At 30.0% G+C, this 25,120-nt stretch overlaps 1 protein-coding gene across 2 annotated transcripts in view; it reads left to right on the top strand.

Moving 5' to 3' along the window:
- Positions 1 to 25,120, top strand: part of LOC106689194 (facilitated trehalose transporter Tret1) — a 127,940-nt gene that overhangs the window by 50,316 nt on the left and 52,504 nt on the right. The window lies entirely within an intron of this gene.

The raw sequence follows: 25,120 nt of genomic DNA, 5'->3' as shown, positions 1-25,120 counted from the left end.
CATATATTTACATGATAAAACAAAACATTTTTTTTTACCCTTTCCTTTAACAATCAATACTCGTCCACACACTAAATACATACTGGAAGATTATTGATATTGAAGATTAATATTTTTGACTACCGTCAAAACAGCCCTGACGAAGCCCTGCAACGTTGGCTCAATAAAAGAGTATAATTATCTACTATTTGAGTTTTTTTTTACCGCACCCGGACCATATTCCATTCAACTAAATACATATATTTTAATTTTTTAACAATTTAATTCCATTTGACATAAAATAAACAACTCGACCCATTTCCAGCCGATTTTATAATTTATTTTGTCTTTTAAATTTTAAATAATTCATACTGTCCAAGGCCAATAATTTTCATAAAATTCAGTTAGGTAGATGTAATATTATTTTTAGATTTTCTAGTGCTGTTGCTAGTTTTTAAGATATAGAGCTCCGAATGAAGAATTAATGTTTTTTTTAAGGTTTTGAAGCAGCCACCATTTTTTATTTCCCCTACCTATACTTGGCAGATTCATCAGTTTTGACAAGTAATTATACATAGTTTTCATTAAAGTAATCAAATAGGGAGAGGTTACTGTCTTTTTTCCTTCCCGGGTCTTGTACTATTTGAAAAGGATAATTAAAACAATCACGGAACTACATTTAAAAAAAGAAAATTACTTATAAAAAGTATTGCTCAATCAATTATTGTTCGGGTCTTAGTTAAGCTAAAATATAAAATAAAAAAACAGCAAAATAATTTTTTTTTTTAATCATTTTTTTTTCTCACATTATAGTTAAGTTTAAAATAGTTAAGAATCTTTTAAAAAAATCTTAATTTGTTACATAGATATACATCTTTCTACATAGACGAATACAAGTTCTTCTGTTTTTTGCTCAGTATGTAACACATCGTACTTGTAAATGTAATATATATATTTTTAATAACAGTAAATGTAATATAAACTAAGAGAATAATAGTTTGACTTTATATGAAAATATATATGCATACCTAGCTTGAAAGATAGTTAGGGAGTTCGAAAGAGACAGCTTGACCACATCAGTAACTAGAGCGATTAGCCCCTGTGGTCAAGATTTGACAAGACTTGGTGTATATGTTTTTGTCTGTTCTAATTATGCAACATTGGAATGTAACGTGTAACCTTAAACGTGCAATATTCGCTAAACGGAACAGATGAATCCACATCTAGCCGGATAGATCATGTTCAGGTTATTTAAATCGCTAGGTCTATTCCTGAATGGAACAGAGGTTATTCACTTGGGTCACAATAGTCTACGGCACAAGAGATAATCACAGCTATGTGAACGATGAATGCATTCGATATAATGGTGTTCCGGTTCACTATAAGGCTTGGTCGGATCACAATTTCACTTTAACTTGAACACATTTTTTGGGAGGATTTTTACTTTGGCTTACATGGAATATTTAGTAAGGAGTCTTGGGATCACGAAAAATTTCGAATTCCAGTTTTAATGAAAATACACGTTTTGAGGTCACCTGAGGCCAAATATCCTAATCTCGCTAAATGATCTATATGTGTGAACAACCTGTGTGTGAACAACCTAGCGCAAAAAATAAAAAGTATGGAGCTAAAATCACATATTTAAGACAAGTATAGGACTGGAATATGATAGCATATTTTTTGATAAAAATCGATCTATCTGAAACACTATTTTATTGAATATATTTGTCAATTAAAAAAAAAAAATAAGTTTCAACGATATTGATTGAACTCACTAAATTAATGTTCCATTAATATGTAATATGTATTATACTATTATGTAATAGATATTAATATATCTTCAATACCAGATAGAATATGAAATAGAACATCCATTTTCTTGGTCACTTGTTGGGGGGAAAAAAAAATCTTTAAACTGTAATAGGAGAGAATAAGTTAACAGGAGCTCACTCAATCACGCACTACACTGCTTAAGCTGCACTACACGGTATTGCCGAGATTGTTCTCCACTCTTCCTCGCACCTCCTCTTTTTGAAATGAAATGAAAAAATATTTTTATTCTAGGATATATTTCCCCTACTTATAGAATAAATACTTATGATTGTTTGTCTGGCAAAAATTTGAAAGTTTCCAGTAAGCAAAATGAAATTACATTGAGATCTTGGCTTAAATACCGTTTATAATGTTAATCAATATATGCTTATTTATATTTTTCACAATAATGCGGAGGTTTGGTTATACAATAAGTGAAGAAATAGGCGTTGTTTAAAGGAAAGAATGGATGAGGATTGGCGAATGGAGATGGGAAGAAGAATGCTGCGCGTATAACGAAGGAGTTGCTAAAGGAGACAGTTCTTGTAGGAGGGAATTTATAAATCAACTGGTTGGGATCTGGTGTTTAATGGATGGATGAAAGAAGAGTGAGGATTTCAAGGATAATCTCTTGTTGCAATATAAAGCATTTTCTTCTAAAATTTACCACTGCCTCCTCACCACTTCCGTTTTATCCCTTCACGCGTCACGAAATCAATTTATTCCCTTATAATTTCCTTTTCTTGATTTATAAAACGTCATTAAAGAGGTTTCACTTAAAAATATTTTAAAAAATGATAAGTCTTGTTTTGTCAATGGAAGCTATAACAATAGTAACACTTTGCTTTCATTTACCTGTATGGAATATATGGTAAGGGGATTTTGAAATTTACCAAGAATAATTGCATCTCAAGGTAGTAAGTGATAATTGTTTGATGCGCTCACTAGTTTTTTCCTAGATCTGATGGAAATGGGCACTTCTCAAAAAAAGAATATTTTAGTCAGAATTAATATTAGACCAAGGAAAAGAACTGTAGGGTTTTTCCGGTAACGCAACAGGTCGCTCGCGGCTAGATTGTCTGATAAGTCCATAGTTTTATCTTAATATTATAATTTAACTATAAAAGATACTTCCTCAGTTCTGTATATTTTATTCTTTTTTTTTTTTTCTTGATTTCTCAACAGCAACCGAGTCTTTCCTCCCTGTCTTTGAGGAAGTCATGAGGAAGGTGAGGAAATATTAGGAAGATATGTTTCTTTACCGAAATATTTAACTTGTTGAAGTTAAATAGGAAAATAATGCAAAAGAATTGCAGACTATTATATGTGTGGTCCCACCCTCTAGTTTAGTTTAAAATACTAAATTAAATTAATGATAGCACTAAAAGTTATACTAATGAATTATTATTTAAATGCGAATTACTGTGATTAATATAGATAATATTAGAACACAACTATTATTAACGTATCCGACCTAACAAAGGAAAATGTCCAGCTTATTTCAGCCATCTTTTTGGCATGGGTTCTACGTGCGCATAGTATTTGACGTCTATGGCCTTAGGAAATATTTGAAGCCATGATGTTTTCCAACCTAATGAAGGGTATCTAAAAATTCATCTTCGACTTCTTGTGTTGAAGTAGAAAGGAATGTTCTAAAAATATTAGGCTTCAGTGAAAAACATATATTTTGACTCCTTACTTATATTCCATAACGATTATCCTGTCGGACATCTTGTGCATAGATTTTTGTTGTCATTTTCTGAAGATTACCTACTTTTTTCTCCGAATGTCTTGAACATTGTTTATTTATAGAAGCGTGCTATGTGTTAGTGAGATTCAGCTTTTGGAATGTTGTTTCGGTTTTGATAGTTTTATTGCTTATCTACCGTAGTACTAGAGCAGTGGTCCGCGGACCAGAGGTTGTCAACGAGATCCTTGGGGTTCACAGCGGAAGACAATTAGATTTATTGTTAGAATTCCATACTACACGGGCGTTCTAAATTATCCCTCAGACAGAAACTTAACGCATATAATTACTTACTAAAATCCATATGGATTTACACCAAATCAAATAAAAAATTGTAAAGATAAAAAAAAAATGTTAGAATTATTTTATTAATTATCTTTCTTGATGTTTGTTGTCAGCTAAAAGGTTTAACAGGCAAATGGACAATATAAGTGAGCTAAACCGAACTTTTAAGCCGTACCGGGTTCAATTTCCGATTTAATGGTCCACAACCTACTATAGGTTAGCTACCACTGTTCTAGAGCAACAGAAAATAAAGGTTTTAAAAAGATTTAGTTCCAAAATATCAGGATAATCCTCGGGAGGCGACAACACACACTACTTTGTTTCAAGATGGAGCCTGATAAGAGATTTCTCATGTTGCTCATAGAATCTTCGCTATAGCGAAATTTTTTTAAAATTTATTTATTTAATATGATTTAAATAAATACAATAGGTAAATATGTATGTTACATTTAAACTAGAAAATCTTGGGAAGGAACCACCCATTGGTGGTACTTCAAGCATTAATTTAAATTAGAAGGTCCCGTGGCCATCTTCTTTTCAGACGCCTCGGAGGATTATCAGGGATTGTTCAGGATGAGAGATAACAAATTAATGGGATGGGATGGGGAAGGAATTTGGAATGAAAAGACGCATATCTGTTTTGGGCCAAATCTGCAACGAATGAGATGTTAAGGTCTTTGTGGATGAGTTTATTTGTAACGTAATAAGGGCGAGATTTGATTATGTACTATATATAGATTGAATGAACACAGTTGAAAGTTAGAAAACAATTTAATTAAAAGTAAAAATATACGTACATATTGTAATTTTTATGTCGGGCCTATAAATACTATACCAATGTTTTAAAAATATAAATAAAATCTTCAGTACGCCATATTAATAATTGTCCGATTTCAATGATTTTTTTTAATTGGTTGAGAATGTACCCCCTCATTCAAATAACAGCTATGATATCGTGATATTATTGTTACTACTTGTCCGTTTTAAATCACTACGTTTAACATAAATTGGTTAAGAAATTGTGGAGATCTTAGATAAGTAACAGAATGACATCACATTGTTATTTATTTAAATAAATGAATAGTTGATATAGAAAACTGGCGATGTCTTTGTTAATACTTGTCCGATGTAAGTCATTATTTTCTCTTTCTTTTGTTAATCTCTCATATTGTCTCATATACAGTATATAAATGAAAGTATACATTTTGAGCTTTGTGCCAATAAAGTTTAATTTGGCTCATTCATTTTTTGTACTGAATAAATCCAGGATTTCAGTAACTAAGAACCTTCCCGAGATTAAACCGGATATTAAAAAAAAAACTAATAAACATTACCTTTTTATGTATATGGATTATGGAGAGTAAAATTGACACATTGGAATATCTGTTCGAATATACCAGTTGTGTATATTTTATTGCGGAGACACTGAAGCGTTTGTTCATCTTTAGTTTCCTATTGCGTTTTATGTTTATACCAATAGTTCCATACGTGGTAGCAATGCCATCAGTTTAATATTGTCATTTAAGTTAAATTAAATGGTAATTAGTTTTATTTTAACTGTAATTTTTATCGAATGTGATACATTTATTTCGAAAATTTAATGCGTATTGTAACATTATATTTTATACCTATTGAGTCTCGAAAAATTAGTATACCATTTTAAAAAAAGAAATGAGTTTTTCTCTCATCGTTCTGGGGATATTCCAAGAGAATTTCCAACGTTAGAAAAATACATATAAGTATATAACAAAACGATGGTTTAAATGGAATGTCCCTACAGTAATAGTTTGATATTTCTTCCCCTCTAAATAATATAAATTTTAGTTATTAATAATTTAAAAATTGAAATATGGAAAGAAAAAGTAAATTGTGAGAAAGAAAATATAAAAATATGTAAACATAATAATTGAATTGACGATATATAAATAATTGTATAATTTTATTTTTGTATTCGTTTCATATGATTCTCTTATATGGTACATGATGCTGTTCTTAACGGATACCTCCGTACAACGGACAAAATAATCTTCCTCGTAGATGTCTGTTATAAAGAAGTTTCACGTATTAAATCGTTGGACTACCTTCATTCTGGACATTATTGATTGGTGTAAAAATTGTTGTCTATATAAGTTTAGATATTTAAGAACGTAAAAAAAAAAAAAAAAAAGGTAAAAACGTAATCCAATCAAATTCAGGTATTTATCACCAATATTTATATATGAAGTTATTAGCAGCATAATTGACGATATATAAATAATTGTATAGTTTTATTTTTGTATTCGTTTCATATGATTCTTATATGATACACGATGCTGTTCTGAACGGATACCTCCGAACAACGGACAAAATAATCTTCCTCGTAGATGTCCGTTATAAAGAAGTTTCACGTATTAAAACGTTGGACTACCTTCACTTTGGGAACTCTGGTCCTCTTGTTATTGTGTATCCAATGGCACGTTGTCTGGTCTGGTATCGGCTTGTTCCTGTTATAACTCCGCGTAGGCTCTTCTATTGAACAAAAAAAAAAACTTCCACAGCTTTTCTGTGTAGTCACGTAACTCCCTCGCATCCCGTTGGTTCGCTGGCTGTTCCTCAATCCCCGAAATACGTTCGAGAAAGCTTTATTTACGGCAAGACAACCATCTTGAATTGCAGTCTGTCTAAGAATTCCCTTTAACTAAGTTTACAATCGTGGAAGGAATTTTAAAGGTTCGTATAATATTGTTATTGTTTATTTATTTTGTATTTTAGTATGTTTGTTTATTTGGCTGTATTTTTATTTAGTTCTTGAAGTGTATAAACATTCCATAGTTGTACCTTATCAATGGTTAATAAAACTGTAAATAACTTGTAATTCAATAAATACTGATACTTTCCGATTCATTCACACTTTACGAAAAAAAAAACTTATTTTATTTTATTTATCATCATAATATATAATAACCGTTCAACTTTATACAGTTTTTAGTAGGTTTTGAATTTAGGAGTGATATTGTGAATTGATAAACAACCCGACAATCAATTCAATGTCGTACTAAATGTTTATGACACAGTTATAAAAACGTGTAAACATAAATGAAGGTAAGAGATGATCTCAAGGTTTTTATTCTTAGGTAATCAGCTCATTCATGATATGGGATAAAAGCTGTATCGCAGTTAGTATTTCTAAATGTACTAAACACTTAAAGCTCAGCACGTTGGAACCAGGAACCCAGAACATTGTGGTTTTGAGTTCCATCTGGGTCAGTTAATATTTATTTCAAGGCGTGCTCCAAGAAATAAATCTTGCCATTCCCACTCTGGGGCTGCATAGGTCCTCGTGGAAGACTTAAAAACCAAAAAAAAATGTAAGGTAAATCTTTTTAAGCGGGGTACCTCAGGGATTAATACTCAGAGAGTAACACTAAATTCTTCCAGATACACTACATGAAAGACACTGAAGTTCTAACCAGGCTTAACTGGACTCATGAGAATCATACGACTGGAATCATAACTTTGGAAGACTCCATAAAATCACAAAGAGGTTGTTTGAAAATTCCCTCATTCCAAGAAAACGTTCAAAAAATAATATTTGGGATTTAGATTTAATAGAAGAATGATATGGTGTTTAAATCTTAAGAAAAATCGAACGACTTTTAAAGTCGTATATGTATGCAATTTAAATGAATATTATCTTGAAGGAGACATCCGTACAGCGGTCAAAACAATCTTTGCCGAGTCCGTTATGAAGAAGTTTCACGTATATTGAAACATTTTTAAATTGATGATTAATGTAAATTGATTTTGACGATATTGCACATTGTTAAAACATTTTGCTGTACTATATAAAAAATATATCGTTAATTAACAAGATTTGAAAAAAGAAAGAAAAATCCAAAATTTAGATCTATATTTGACATTCCGTACATTATTGAGTGATGAAATACAATGGTTGAATTGTGTTATCTAAATACAAAATTCTTAAAATGTAGCCAAAGGACTTAGTAATTAGAAAACACACGAATACTATTCCACTTTTTTAAAAGTGCTGTACACAAACGTGAGGCTTAAAATAAAATATAAAAACTGCAAAACAGTTTGTTCACTTCTACCATAAAATGAAAACCATGCAAGGACCTGCACATCAACTCCGTAGGAGTGACGTAGCGTGGGTGTCAGTAAGTGGTGTATGATAACTATTCATAGAAATGAAACTAGATAATCTAAAACAACAACTTTCATTATAGAATTTTAATCAGAACTTGTTAATATAATTACCCAGGGAAGTATAAAATACTTTATAAGTGTATGATTGAGCCATGTTATATCAAAAATAAACCTCTAAAGTTAATTACAAGATTTGTTAAAAGAAAAAAAATCAAAACATGAAGCCATACTTGGATACTGGACATTATTGATTGATGTAAAAATTGTTGTCTATATACGATTAGATATTTAAGAACGTAAAAAAAAAAAGATAAAAAATAAATCCAACCAAATCCAGGTATTTATCAGCTATATATGAAGTTATTATTGATATCATAAAGCAAAGGTTCAGTTTATATCTCATCAATTATGCCTAAATTTAATTATTTCAGAGATTAATTTTTTTTTTATTTTGGTTAAAAATAATACTTAACTATATAGATATATCTATTGCTTGTGGTCAACAGGAAATCAGTGCTTCAGAGAATCGCTTTTAGATATACGTCATTCAAGAATGTATCGGGTAACTTATTACTTTTCACCTAATACTGTCATCTCGGTTGCGACACAACTAAATGACGCACAACTTTGAGGAAATTAGCAGTGAAAAATTGTGAATGTTTGACCAGAATCCTAGGGTTAGACCTATGATTCACAACTATTTGCTATGCGACACCTTACAGGTTCGCCCGCTTCCTCATTTACAACGAATTTGTAAAACTAGCGCAATACATAGTGGAGTAAACAATTAGCAAAGAGACATTTTTATTGGTCCTTAACATATTGTGATTGATGACATGAATACTTTATGAATACAGAAAGATTATAATACTCAGAAGGTATAGACAGGATAACAACAGTTTTAATTGTCTTCCTATTTTCAGTCATTTTCATAACTAGTCTTGTGACAAGAATTGAATTCCTAAACAGTAGAGCACCACGTGGTGTAAGCTACCTTGGTGACACCTCATTCAATGTACCCTTGGAAGTTCGTTCAGCTGTTTTCTAGTCTACTTCCTATTTTGTATTTGTGTTATTTTCATTGTTACGTTCTGAAATTGTATATCTAGTCATATTATAAAGTTACTACAAATTATATCCACTAAATACAATTGTATAAAGATGTTTTTAGCGTTTGGATTTGGACAAAATTTAGTGTGTTGGTGTTTTAACGTAACTTATGGACTAATAGTTGTTATTGTTGTTCGTTAGGATTTTATGGAGTATAACCCAATGGTCATCAACGCCCATACCAATAGTTGTATTTAATAACCAACATACTGTGCCCAACGGTTTCACCTAATTTGGTTCGTACATGAACGTCCTATACACAGGATTATTACATGTCCAAGCGAATTCTATTAACTGAATTACATCAGACATTTCTATGACTGAATAAAAGGACCAATTACTAGAAAAAACTTTACACAAAGCGCCTTTATATATTATGGTTGTATAGAATAATCCAAATTAAAAAATCTTTGCTGACTGATTAAGATGATTCTGTATTGTCTCGTAGAGAATTTGATTGTCAAACAAAATTACAAATCAATCTAGATTTATAAACTAACTTCTTCCCATGGATTCTCATGAAAAATAGTTTGAGAAAGATGGTAGCAAAAAGGTTACTACTATCTATGGCTGGGTAGCTTACTTGTAGCTTTAATAAGTATTAAACTCTACAGAATTAAACTGCACAAATTTTGGTATATAACAAGTACGTGGATGGAGGTATATATTATTATCTTAGATATGAATAGGAACATATTTTTCACTGCTAGTGTAGTGCAGTGCACTACATAGGTTCATATATACATAGGACATATATTTAAATATATAAAAAATATACGATAATTATCTAGTGATTTTCAAATAAATCATTTAATACTCATTCACTTGATGTATGATTGATATTTTATTTTATATATATAGGTTTATACCTATACATATATATGAATTTCAAATTTTTATTAATTTTCTTATTTATATATAGAAGTAAAATGTTTTAAATTATGTTGTTTTTTGTCTGTACACTTCCATCAACATCACGTGTTTTAGAAAAAACAGTTGTTTTTTTTCAACAGATAAAATAAATTTGCTGCTAGAACATATTTAAATTTTTTTACCTGGAATGAAATACAGGAAAAGTAAATTTACTTGAAAAGCTGGTTCTAACCTATAGGGATCGGATTGCTTATTCTAAGCTGTATCGGATGTTCATAATGAAAAACTAAAATATTCGCTAATTTTTCATTCAGTGTAAATTATCTTGAAAACTACCTACCATAAGGAAATTGGTAATAAGTACAATAAATTTGCTAAAATTTTAATAGAATCCTTACGTTCAACATTTTTAGAGTTTTACTTTTTAAAATACTTTTTTTTTTTCCAAAAATCGAGGAACAATCTTTTTTTTTATATCAATTTTGGTAAATATTATGAAAACATTTTGAAATGATATTATTCATCATCAAGACAATTGTTTTCCAGAGTAGATATTAGATACTATTTACAGTAAATATATTATAAGACAGAATTTCAAAATTGTATTAAACATAAACGGTGTGTTAAACACAAACAACTTTAAGTGACCTCTCTTGGTACTTGTATAACAGGTTTATTTTAATCATTGTAAGAAGAAAACATTCTTTGAGGCATGTATTCTACGTATCCATTCTAGAGAAGCTTTTTTCTATTTACAACTATTTAAGTATTTACATAATTGGAGATATGTCTAATTATTTAAATCCTTAAATAGTTGTGTTGTTAATTCCAGTTGTTGGGTGATGTTTAACAACTATCATGAAATCGCATCAATTATGTGGTTTTGAAGCTTGTGGCTATGTGATCATCAATTTCTTCCGTCCATAATTGCTTTATAGTGTTGGAATTGTTCGGAATCACAATAGATCGGAGGATTAATGAAGAATAGATACCGGAAATCCAAATCGCTTACACAAGACCAAACAATTTTTCAGATGATGATCAAGTTTGTTTAATGCGTGCCGATGTTTTGGCGTACTCTGACAGGTTCTAAATGAACAGTTTATTATAATAATTATTATTACACTGAGGGTCGGGAATCCCTTCCTCACTTCGACCCAATTGGATCTTTTGTGAGTTACCCCTCTTTCCACTAGAGATCCCATATGAATCCTATGCTTCTTATGAAGTTCAATAATTCTTTTGGGTTTATTCTAGAAATGTCTTCAGGCTCCATTCTGTCCTGTCCCAGATACTGTAATCTTCTGAATGCAAGGGCTTCACATTCACACAGTATGTGCTGTGCCTTTTCTTCATCTTCCATACATAGACGGCAGGTGGAATCCTCCACCAGCCTCATCTTCTAATAAACAGTTTGGCCTCTATATAGTTTTTTCCCACCACAAACATAAAAAGAAATAGAAAGTATATAAAATACATCAATAGGGGATTAAACACCATTAAAATTAAAAATGCGAAAATGCGTAATGATTAAGATTTATAAAAATAAATTAAAATGAAAGAATAATTCGAAATAGTTTATATAATAACAGGTGATGTAATAACTTTAGGATATAAATACTAAAAGCACTTCTATCGATTAGTAATAAATTGAACTATGACCAGCCCACTCGTTCCCGACTTGATACAAAGTCAATGTAGTTTATTATTATTCATTTTTTAAAGGATTTGGTATAATTCCAAACCAATCCATCTTCTACTAGCTTCACAAATGAACGAGATTCCAACATGAGAAATCTCTTATCGGCCGCTGTCTTCAAAAAACAAAACAACGGATATTAACGTCGCGTTCTGAGGATCATCCTGAAACTTTAGGACTAAATAAAAAAAAAAAATCAATCTAGTGGTCTCGGAGAAAACCTGATTTTTTCGCAAACGTTTTTCATTTCTCCTCTTTCTCAACAAATTTCCCAAATACCATACAATAAAACATTCAGTAGTAGACACTTTGAAACAAATTGGTGGATGGATGGCCTTTTCCACTCCGCTAAACTAACTAAATAAAACAGGTTTATGTACATCGTGTAAAAATATTTATTGAACCCTATAATAATAAATAGTCCAACACCATGCGGTAACATATAATATAATAAAAACTCACATATGGCCGAGTTCTCAAACCGAAGAAGTCTGTGGACCCCTAAGCCAGAAATTGAACCACGTGAAAAGCGGAAGTCCTTCTTCGAAAGTATTTGAAAATTTGATTGCTTAAAAGTGCCGTTTGAGTCAGTTTTATCCTAAACTTTATTTGCTAAAACATGAAAAAAAAAAAACCAATCAATCCAATGAACAAGGAATCCACAGAAAATTATGCGTTATAAAACTCCTGCGCACCACCATCTAGAAACCACTGATTTAAACTTTAATACAAAATTATCAACAATTAGGCTTTAGTGGTTATAGAGAAAAACTCGGCACTACTAATTATTCTGGGAGGGGGGAGTATTATTAAGTTTAGTAACCTCCTCTTAACTCATTACTTGAGGCAATTATGTGATTTGTAACAATAAAGAAGTAGTACTATTCTACGAAATGTTGATTAAAAAAAAGGTTTTCCAAACTAACATTTAACCTTTGTTTATTTTTAATAATAAATACCTTTACCCTTCGTCGTAAAACTATTGACTACCCTACAGTTTCATTTAATAATGTTACTCTTACCCCAACACAGTCGAACAGATCCGCTACCTTGAACTACATTTGGACAAACGATTAACCTGGAATCCTCACACAAGATTGAAAAGACAGGAAACTGCACGTCGATTTCGACTATTACAGCACTTACTAAACAAACGGTCTAAACTTCCAACACATTACAAAAGACTGATCTACATGACTGTAATAAGGCAAATCTGGACATATGTAGTTGAGCTTTGGGGCTCCATTAAACCTTCGAATTCCTCTCGTATTCATTCATTAATATCCAAAATCCTTCGTAAAATGCTCAATGCTCCTTACTTTGTCGTAAATAAAATCTTACATAAAGACCTTAATGTTCCCTAAGTAACCGATCTAGCCCGAACAAGATATCACTCCTTCTATTATAAACTCCTTAAACACTCAAACCCCCTAGTTTCTAACCTTGCATCCTCTTCCATTCCTGACAATTCTCCGAGGCGTGAAAAAAAAAAGAAGCTCTTTCATATTACCTAGGGTACTCAAGCGATTAACTTCAAATTTTAGTATCCACTTGAAATAACGTTTTTGAAGAGTATTTTAGTAGGGCACCTTGCACCATTAAGTGGAGGTGCTCCCATCTATCAGAAAATTCACAGCTCTGGGTGACGTTGTTGGTAAAATATTTCGATTATTATTTTCTGTCGTTCATTAATGCGGTATGCAAATTAGTGGGTCGGAGCTATTGTTAAATCGTTGAAAATCCGGAGCTCGAGGAAGGAAACAACTGTTCTTATCTTCCAATTATACAAAACAGATTTTCTTTCAAGCAGTAGATCCGAAACATAACCTTGACATTCCAACAAGTCAGTGATGTTTTTAGCACTTCAACTGGAGTTTACTCCTGTATCTGAACAGTCTAACTCAAAAAAGATTCATTACATACTTTAGGTTTGTGTGTCCTCGGGATATTAAGGCAAATTTTTCGTTAAAATCGGCTAACCAGAAGTGCATTATTATATAATCGATTTTCCCGTCAACTGATCTAATAAATTTGATTAAACTCGGTATACCAGTGAATAATTAAAAGAAATTTTATAGCTAGGACTAGACTCGGCTAATAATGTCGATTTCGCATTATTAATATTAATAAAGACTGCATAAATATGAACTATGAAAGCATAATCGAAGATATGAAGGACAGGAGTCTAAATGATAGGGAAGTCGGAAACAGCCGAAAGCGCTCGGTATCTCCCGATTCCATTCAAATACATTCATACTTATATGGCTATGTTATCGTTAATTTGACTTGTATTTTCGGTTGGAACGTTTTGAGGTCCACTGAGTCTAAAATACCGTCTCGTAAAATGGTCAGTGTGTGTGAAAAACGTTGCTAAAAAGAAAATTCGTATACAATTGAAATTACATATTTAAGGCATATGCCTGAGATGTAAGAAAACTTTGACGATAAAGCGGTCAGCCTAAATCGCCGCTTTATAGAATTGATGTCTCACATTTTATTTTTTATATTTTTTACTAAAAATGCTGTAACGATTTTGATTAAACTAAAATATCCTTAATATCACCTAGGTCTCATTCTTATTGGTTCTTTCAGAGCTTAATTACCGAATTACATAAAATATTGCACTTGAGTACCATTAAATTTGTTTATTTGAATATAACTGCGCACTTCGCATTGTTAACAGTAATAAAAATGGATAAATATAAAATACGAAAGAATTTGATAACTAACTAAAGGGAAAATAGACGGATATGAGTCCAAACAATTGCTGAACCGGAAAGCGCCGATCTCTTTAGATCCCATCCCAAACCATGTATATAGGTTTGTTATACTTTGTTAAACTGTTGTATTCTAGGCTGGAAAAAATCAGAATTTTTGTTAATATCTGATAATATAGGACAAGCGTCCTATAGAACCGCCTTATTTAGCTAATGATTATCAATAGCTAATCATTATCTTCGTTATACGTGCAACCTCCTTCTAGAATTCTCTTCCCATCTCCATTCGCCAGTCCTTATCCATTGTTTCCTTTAAACAACATTCTACTCCTCCACTTATATTATAACCAAACCTCCGCATCATTGTTATACAATAAATAGGCATATATTGATTAACATTATTAACAGTAGTTAAGCCAATATCTCTATGTAATTTCATTTTACTTACTGAAAACTTACAAATGGTTGCCAGACAAAAATCTTAATGTATGAACCATGTATTTATTCTTAGGGGACATATGTCCCAAAATAAAATTATTTTTTCATTCATTCATTCATATATTTTATATCCATTTGCATAATTTATATTATTTTATTTATTCATTCATTCATATTCGTTAATATTCACACCTTAAATACAAATTGTCATAGCAACAATAATCCAAATTTTTTATTCATAATATTCTCCTTTCTTTTTTCATTAATTACGACAAGTCAATCACGATTCCACTAATCCACAAGCAACCTGGGGTGGTTTAGGATCTTTTATTATACGCGAAATGGTACCAGATTCTTAAAAAAAATTAGATAGGAAGATATAAAATAAAACATTAGAGTAGTTTTTTTCTTAATTTGCACAACTTTGCTCCCTAATAAAGATATTACAACGGTTTTAGTTAAATACTAAGTTTTTATAACAATTAAAGTGAACATTTCCAAGAAAAAAATTTATTTCATTCGATTTCTACGAAAATTTGTATAAAAAGGATTCGTTAAAAACGCTATAAATTAATATAACGATTTTTTTTTTAATCGTGTTTTGATGATTATAATAATAGAAAACTATTATTGTTTGGCGGCATTTCAAATATATAATATCTTATAACTCATGATTCGGCAATATGTCTGTATTTTTTCTTATTACTAGAATTATACCTTTTAGCTTACAAATAAAAATTTTAATAATACCTAGTGTAGGGTTAGAAAGAGTGAATGCCACTTATTTTAAATATATGTGATTCTACTTCTCTGTTGATATAATATGAGATCGAAAAGTACAAGAGCCGGGAAGAAAACAAAGCAGTTATCTCACCCCAATTTTTGATTACTTTAATGAAAAATATGTATAATTACTAGTCAAAACTGATAAGTCTACCAAGTATAGGTAGGGGGAATAAAAAATAGCGGCTGTTTCAAAAACTAAAAAAAAAAACATTAATTTTTCATTCGGAGCTCTGTATCTTGTAAACTACCAATAACACAAGAAAACCTAAGAGAACATTATTTAAAGAAGAGTAAAGTTGCTGAAATATGAGCCCCAATAAAGCTATTTACGTCCAATAGTTCTCGAGATACAGTCTTTTAATAAGAAACATTTCATAAAAATGTTTTAATGAAGGTACTGAAATATCAGTAGTTAGTTAATTTATTTTGAGAAATCTATATCTCAGGAACTATGTGACGTACTGATGTCTAATAGCACTCAAATTAAAGCTAGTTTATGGGCTATAAAGTAGTTTATGAAGTTTATTTTCGTATAAATATATATTTATGGGCTATAAAGTAGTTTATGAAGTTTATTTTCGTATAAATATATATTTATGGGCTATAAAGTAGTTTATGAAGTTTATTTTCGTATAAATATATATTTATGGGCTATTGTACAAGAAGTTGTTCTACGTATATTAGATATCCATTAGCATAATTTATATTATTTTAAATCAACCTTCAGATACTGTGTAAAGATTCTACGTAGTTTAAATAATTAAAAAAAAATTAAATTTCACGGAGTGGATATAAATAGGAAATATTTCAGTATTCGATTCCTAATAATTTTAATTTGTTTATAATTTCTAATAAGATATGATTTTTAATTTGTATTCGTCTCAACTTGTAAAGATGTAGAAATATACAATAATACACGAAAAATATATAAACTTATTTAAAATTCCTTATTTAGCTTTTCCAGACAACTTACTTGTTTATATTTTTAAAAAAACTGACCTTGTTTTATTTCATGTAATTGTCAACTTATAATTGCGGACTCATCAAAGATGGAACCTTCGTAATAAGCAATTAATAATTGCTATTTTCGGGCATGGTGGAGTCATGTTAATTCAGTCAAAGCTGAGATTCTTTTTTCTTTCACATGAATTTTTTTTTAAGAAATGTCAGTTGAAACCTTTTTAAAAAGAGCTCTTCAAATTACTGAATGGTTAAAACGACTTAATAATTAATAAGTTATCATAAAGTAAATACACAGATATTTTTATTATAATATTTGAGAATAGTAATAGGAATATCTTTGTTTAAATAAATAATTTAAATTTTATCCATTATAGTCTCAAAACCTTTTATTTTCTTTAAAAGTCCGACGTTTCGGCCAATTCGGCCATCCTCAGGGACAATCTTAATACAATTTTTGAACTAAATAATTTAAAAACACAATTTCATGCCGGCTATTCTGTCCAGGTCAATTAAACAATTTCTAATTAGTCAATTTTCACATTAAAACAAAAAATAAAATTTTTTTTCACAGTCACTTATTTCTGATAATTTTATAAAATTTATCACAACATTTGATTGTTGGATGAAAATGAAGAACTTAATCAGGCAATTTAATGAATAAATTTGTGCCAATTGATAAAAGCATCAATCTGTAATAATAGAGAGGATTATTGCTTTCTGATGACATAACAGCTCCGAGGGAGTCCCGTTTTGTCAAGATGACTACATATACTATAAGATATTAATATTATATATATAAATTAATAATAAATTAGAGTCAATCTGCTTAGAACTAGCAGTGGTTCGTTCCTTCTGCAAGTTACCAGTCCAGATTTTGTTTATTAAAATTTTGAACTGAAATATATTTATAAACATAATTAACATATAGACATGATATCCAAAATAGGACTATATATTTGACTTTGTGGTCAAAATCCTCAATTTTTTTAAATTTATTTAATACCAGATCGGCCTGGTGGGCTATACTTGGTTAGTAGAACAGTTATATATTTTTTTTCAATTTGTTTATGGTGTATTGTCTCGTACAAAAGACACCCCTTACTATGTACAATGTTATAAATAAAAAATAATATAAAATAAGTAGATGAAAATAATAATTCTTATTAAGAGAGAAACATAAAGTTAATAACAACATTCGTAGACCTAACAAAACAAAAATTTGCCCTTTAATGGGGGGGGGTTAAAACAAGTTATTATAACCCACGATTTGAAAATACTTAATGGGACACACGATTTGGCCGTCTATGCACTGTTTTATATAGTTCATTCATTATTGACTTTAATAAAACCAAAATATTTACCATATTACTCTCTATCGACATTAGAGTAATACGGTTACGTTTATTTTGAATTTGTTCTGAAAAAATGCCGGTCACTGTTTAATTGAAGTTTTATTTTCAACGCACGATGAAATGTACTTCCCTCTATCTTTCTCCACCTCCAAATATAATCTTAAGTGAAATCTTTATTGCATTTGTGAAGTATACAAATCTTTAGGAGTCACGTTTGACGATCAACTCCTATAATCAAATAAATCCAGATAATCTCACAACAACAAATTAATCAGTTATAAAGCCAATATTAGTTCACTCCTAACCCATCATAAGCCTCACACAACTAACTTAAAACAAATTATAAAACCTTGGGAAATAATTTTATTTACAAAAAGTTTTAACAGTGAAAACAATCTTTCGCTTGATTCCTCAGATGCGAATGAATAGTAAATAATAAACCACACTATCGCATTCAGACATAATATTTCCTGCACACAATAATACATAACAGACGGGTTGAAAATTTACAGGCTGACACTACTAGTATTAAATCCATATGAGTTTTATTAAGCCCTAATCTTCAAAAGATACGTGGATAAATTTTTGACAGCTATTGGACTATTAGTTTGTGAATATAGAATTTTGAGTGAAGCAAGTTTTGTTAGTTTGAAAAAATGGATAAAAAGAAATTTCCTGTTTTAATAAAGGACTGTTGAAGCCAAGGCTTAGCTTGATAAACATTATTCGGACTCTTCACCAGGGAAATCAACAGTTGAGAAGTGGTTTACTTCAACGAGCACTGAGGAAGATGCACGCAGTGGAAGCCCCAAAGAGCCTGTTACCGACAGCATGAAAAAATTTACAAAATAATTTTTGATGACCGTAAAGTTTAGTTGATGGAGATAGATGTGTCTCTATAAAGATATCAAAGGAACGTTTTGGACATATCGTGAATGAATATTTGGGTATGCAAAAGCTCCGTGCAAAGTGGGTGCCGCGCGAGCTCACAATCGACAAAAAACAACAACAGCAGTGTTTGGAGCTGTTATAGCGTAATAAACCCGAATTTATTATCCAGGTCTGGCTCCCAGCGACTTCTCCCTGTTCTCAGACTTCAAGAGAATGCTCGTTGGAAAGAAATTTAGCGCCGATAAAGAGGTAATAACTGAAACTGAGGCCTGTTTTGAGGCTAAACACAAATCATACTATAAAAATGGTATAAAAAAATTGTAAGACCGCTGTTATCGTTGTATATCCCTGGAAGGCCACTATATTAAATAATTTTTATTTTATTTTATTTATTTATTGATAAAACTGTATAAAAAGATACAACCAGTAAATTTGATCATAATGACATAATGATATGCTACAGGATGTAGAGAAACTACCCAGTAGTAGAACTCTAAAAACAGTTTACAATATAAGGTCACGAAGCCATCTTCTTTTCAGGCGCCTCGGAGGATTGCCAGGAATGGAAGAGGAAGTAAGGTTAGAAACGAGTGGGTTTGGGTGGTTAGGGAGTTTGTTATGGAAGGAATAATATCGGGTTCGGGCTAGATCGGTTACATAAGGAACATTTAGGTCTTTATGTATGGTTATATTAAATAATAAAATCAAAATTTATTAAAAAAAAAAAAAGTTTTCTATGTTAGACTACGAACTTTTCAGCCCAGCTGAAATTCAGCTGGTACTGAATTCAAAGCGTCTATCAGTTATGCCTTCATTCTTTATATCCCTTAGCAACTGAAATTGCCTATTGTATAAAACTACGACCAGCAGATACACAAGTAAAAAAGCATAATTACTTTAAGCATTAACAAATATTTTATTAACTGTTGAATATTTCATTTTTAAAAAAGTATTCGGTTATATTTCTACGTTTATTTTTACCATTAAATAAATTAGCTTTCTATTATATAAAAAAAGTTTTTAGTGAACACGCTGTAACACAAATATAAATCAATTTATTTTAGCTAATATAATGAAAACTACTTTTCCTACGAAGGTAAAGGTCATAAAATACTTTATAGCACATTAAACTAGCTTCAATTTGATTGCTAATAGACATCTGTACGTCACATTGTTCCTGAGATATAGATTTCTCAAACTAAATTAACTAACTACTGATATTTCAGTACATTTTTATGAAATGATTCTTTTTAAGAGGCTATATCTCGAGAACTATTGAACGTAAATAGCTCTACTTTGGCTAATATTTCATAAAATTCAGTTAGGTAGATGTAATATTCTTTTTAGATTTTCTAGTGCTCTTGGTAGTTTTTAAGATATAGAGCTCCGAATGAAAAATTAATGTTTTTTTAAGGTTTTCAAGCAACCGCCATTTTTTATTCCCCCTACCTATACTTGGCAGACTCATCAGTTTTGACTAGTAATTATACATAGTTTTCATTAAAGTAATCAAACTGCCGGGGTGAGAAAACTGCCTTTTTTTCTTTCCGGCTCTTGTACTACGGATTGATTTTCAACCATGCTGCATTATCACATATACTTTATTTAATTATATACTCTCACGATCAAATCTATCTTTTCAATGATAAATTTGGTTAAAGAATTACAATTTCAATTGACATAATGGGCTCTATTCATAAAACTAAATAGAATCGGGGTCGGTATTATAAAGTATCTTGAGTTACTATAGAATAAAGAAAGGTGTCAATAGATGCTCCGTTCTAGTTTTCTTTTCGTTACCATTGGCGATGAAAACAGTCTCGTCTGTAATATTTAAAGATTGGCAAGATAAAAGCCATTTATCCTCATAGTCATGTTTAAAAACTCCAGCCTTTCCGTTAGGGGAAACCCGATACTTAAATTTTTCAAGAGAACTGTTTATGATTGTGAAATCTTTATTGTTATCCTATCACTAATCTTCAAGAATTTCTTATGCTCTCTGAACACAATGGAATAGTTCTTAACAGCTTTCCTTTATTTATATGATATAGATGAGATTCAATATTTAAAATACAGAAACTAATCTAACTGTTATAATGGCAAATGAATGGGAAAGACATGAAAAAAATTTTGAAGTGCTGGCAAAATCAATTAATTTTTTTAATGTGCATTAGAAAGAATACTGCCTCCCAGTTCCATTAGCTTAAGGGACAATGTATAAATAATTCTATCATTTCATCGTTATTTTATTTTTGCATTAAGCACTTCTTAAAGGAAACTCTCGTATAACGGACAAAGTTATCATGTCCATGAGTATCCTTTATAGAAGAATCACTAATTATTGATAATGTCACTAGTAAATTTAATTAAGGTAAAATAAAATATTAAACTAAGACTATATAAAAGGTGAAACTAAAATAGTAATATTAAATCCACATATAGTGTCCATTCTTATGTTCTGCTTTATTAATTTCGATTGAAGTAATTGAAAATTATTTTTTTTTATTTTTAATAAAAAATAATTATAAATTCCCACATTGAAGGACCACTCTGGAAAATATTCTCAAGATATTGAATTTCAAGAAATCAATGTCTCAATGTTTCATAGAAATTAACTGAGAGATTATTTAATCCAATAAATTGTTACTGGTACTTTAAGGATATTACTCTAGCTCTAGAGGGCTCTTTTTTAAAAAAAAATAATAAAATATAATTATGGGTAGCGCTGTGGCTACGGGGTAAAGCGCGTGGTTACTAACTGTAAGAAACCAAGTTTGAATCCGGCTGGGCAGAAAATTGTTTTCTGTTACACTGTAGCCGTAATCACCTCCTGTGGGTTCTTGGAGCCCTCCTGGGGTCCAACCAGCCTCTTAAATTGGGTACTCAACCCCTGACCCTTTATGGGTTGTAGCGGTACAGATTTAATTTCATTAATTAATTATGACTTTTATAAAAGGTAAACGGTAAAGAAGTATTTATAATAGAAAATAAAAACTAAATTTTTTCAAATATATCTGATATTGTCTATTTTAGATTGTGATGAAGAAATAATTATAAAAAAAAAATCCCTTGCAACTTTAGATAAAATTAAGAATTCTTAATATAGCCTTAACCTTTAGAAAATAATTACTATTGATTGGATTATTGTCAAAACTTTAATGCCCTTTACTAAAAACATCTTAATACACATTGCGAAGATTAAGGATATCTTATTCGTATTGACAAATCTATTGCTTAATGTAATCGCAATGTGCAAATAAATAACTTTATCAGTTAAATTTTTCGGAATTATTTAAAGAAAATTCTTAGTTGGTTTTATTGAAAGATTAATGTGGATTGGGTGTTGATAAATTTATTATTCATTGAGTATTTTATTTAATTTCTTAAGCTCATTGATGTTTTTTTTTTTTTGTGTATTTTCAATGAAAAATAAAGCGTTGCGAATTGATTCACAATGAATTATCAATTGGATTAATTATTTATTACATCTTTAAATAACAAATAATACAATACCTTGCCGTTTCCAATCACGTTTTTCTGATCGGTTTTGGTACAAAGTCCAACACAGAACTCGTTTACCATATCTCAACTAAAATTGAAACAATTACGATTATTTATGACAATGTATTTATCTGTAATAAGACAATATCAATAAACTTTAATAGAGAGATAACCAGTAAGTTTTCGGTAATAAACCGAGATTTCACTGTATGATCATCATTTCTGTCCTGTTTTTTGTAACTCTTATTGAAATTCACTCCTGTGCGTTAACATTTAATAATTAAATATTATACATATTAGTAAATAAAAGAATGAAGTACATGCTGACTACTGTGGTACTTCGAAATCTTTTGAACAACGTGTTTAAGATTCGATTGACACCCCGTTTCTTTGCTAGAGAATTCGAAATGAAATTTGGTTGATAATTAAAGTGTCTTATAGTGATCCATTCGACTTTCAAATCCGTTCTAGTTTTTCGATAGGGCACTTAAGTTTAGAGTTTATAATACAAAGAGATATTAATTTTTTTTCAATGTACTATTCTAATAGAAACATAATTTAAAAAAAAAATGTTGATGATTTTCTAATCGATTTGTGCACGAACGTAGTAACGAAAATCAAATAATTATTTTCAGAATTCAATTTCTCATCAATATCCCATTTTCTTCAAGTCATCTTGAAATTAGTTCGCCCCAGAAATTCGTTCTAAAAATATTTATATTGTTTTATTTAAGAAATCTATTTTAACATTATTTATTATTTCAATAATACTTATTTGTATTTGAGACTAAAACGACATATGCATCGGAACCATTAATCATTATGCTAGACTCCACAAAAGGCTATTACACGGAAATGATTTTTTAGAAAAGAGCGGCGCGAACATCCAGGTCGTGGTAGAACAAAAAATAAAAAATACAAGAGCTGATAGAGGTAAAAATAACATACTTTCACACATAGAAGAAAAAAAACTCTGGTAGAAAGACTACCAAATATAATTATAGAAGGAAGAAGGAAAAAAGAAAGACAAAATAAAATGAATGAGATGGAGGAAAGTTTGGTAAAACATGGCATCAGGGAAGGGCAAGGTCTTGAAATGACAGGAGTGGAAAAATATTTTGAAAGAAAATGAGGTCATGGAAAAACCACATTAATGGAAAATTCTTTATGTAAAATCTCAAATAGTCCTAAAACTATTTAATATGAGCCAAAATTAAATAAGTTTTTTCTTTGACCGTTCCCGAACCATCTTCCTGTTATTTAAAAAAAAATATTTTTTTTTCTTTTTGGTTTCATATAAAAATCAAGGAAGTTTAATACATAGATACAATATTGTCCAAGATCGATTATTAAAAAAAAACTATCAATATTCATGGATTTGTTGTTCATTTACATGATCGCGATGATACATGATAATCTTACTTTAAAAACATAAACTACAATTGATCCAGTTCCCTTCTATTTTTGTTTGGTCAAATATATCTCAATATAGTCTAAAAATTCAAAGTGAATTTGAAAATAATGAAATTTAAAATTGTATAAAATAATACTTCAATTGCATATTAATTTAAAATTAACAATTACTTAAGATTTTAAAAGAAATCAAGTGAGGTTAAGGGTCACCACATTAGTGGACGATGTCTTTTAAAATAAAAATATTATCATTTTCTTTTCGGTTCAAAAACATAAATTACAATCGATTTATTTTCCTTTTGTTCTTGTTTGGTCAAATATATCTCAATATAGTCTAATAATTAAAATGAACTTCAAAATTATTGAAAATTTAAAATAGTTTAAATATTTTAATTGTACGTTACAACAATCCACACGCGTTAATAACATAATAAAGATTAAAAATAAGTTGAAAAGCCCCACGAAAAAATTAAAAAAGGGCCGAAACGTTGCTAAAATATGAAATATATATTATAAAACTGATCTTCTGTATAGAAAACTGTTTATATATATATATATATATATAAAACTGAAAAAAAAATAAATTATTATTGTGTAGTTTTGTTTAAACAATGTGGTCCTAAGGATTTTTCCTAAATCATTTTAATCAATATTTAAAATGAATCCCATTACAAAATTGTTCATAATATTAAATTTATGCTAAGTGAATGAGATGAAATTGTTTTGAATACCTGAATTTCTTTTTAATTCCTACATACCAGTATTTTTACCACTGTTCTAAAATTTGTCATTGAACATGTAATACAATTATTGATCATAAATGTTGATAACTAAAGTGTTTGTTCCCTTCTTCCATAAGTGGCTACTTTAGTAGCTCATGACGTAAAAATCTATATCCAATATTGAATCTATGGACTGAATGGTTTGACGATCAGTCTCCTATGCCAAATCATTCCCTGATTGGTCTTCAATCTCTGCCTGTTTGGTTCTATCTAGATATGATCTTAATGATCTTAATCAAAACATTGTCGAAAAATATACAACACTTTGTTGTAATGAAAAAACGGATTATCACTATTCAATATTTCCTCAATTTTAAATTGAATTTTTTTACAAACCGTTGCACCAGAAATCAGTATTCCAACTTCTGTTAAAACCACTCAAAAACAGAAGATTTCGTGTCAAATAATGGTCACTGTTGCATAGCAAAAGAAAAATGTATCTTGCAGAATATATGGATGAATATATAAATATCATTATTTCTCTTGATAAAGAACGACACGATTTACATTTATTGACCATTGTCGATCGCTCATAATAAAATAAGATGTTTGAAAACGAGATGCAAACGATAAAATTCCCAAAATCAATAGTAGACAAGTAAGTTTTATTATAATTCATTTATTAT

Source organism: Halyomorpha halys, unplaced genomic scaffold (genome assembly GCF_000696795.3).
Source record: "Halyomorpha halys isolate HHAL.00 unplaced genomic scaffold, Hhal_1.1 Scaffold45.1, whole genome shotgun sequence".
NCBI lineage: Eukaryota > Metazoa > Arthropoda > Insecta > Hemiptera > Pentatomidae > Halyomorpha > Halyomorpha halys.
This window is presented reverse-complemented; position numbering and strand designations above follow the sequence as displayed.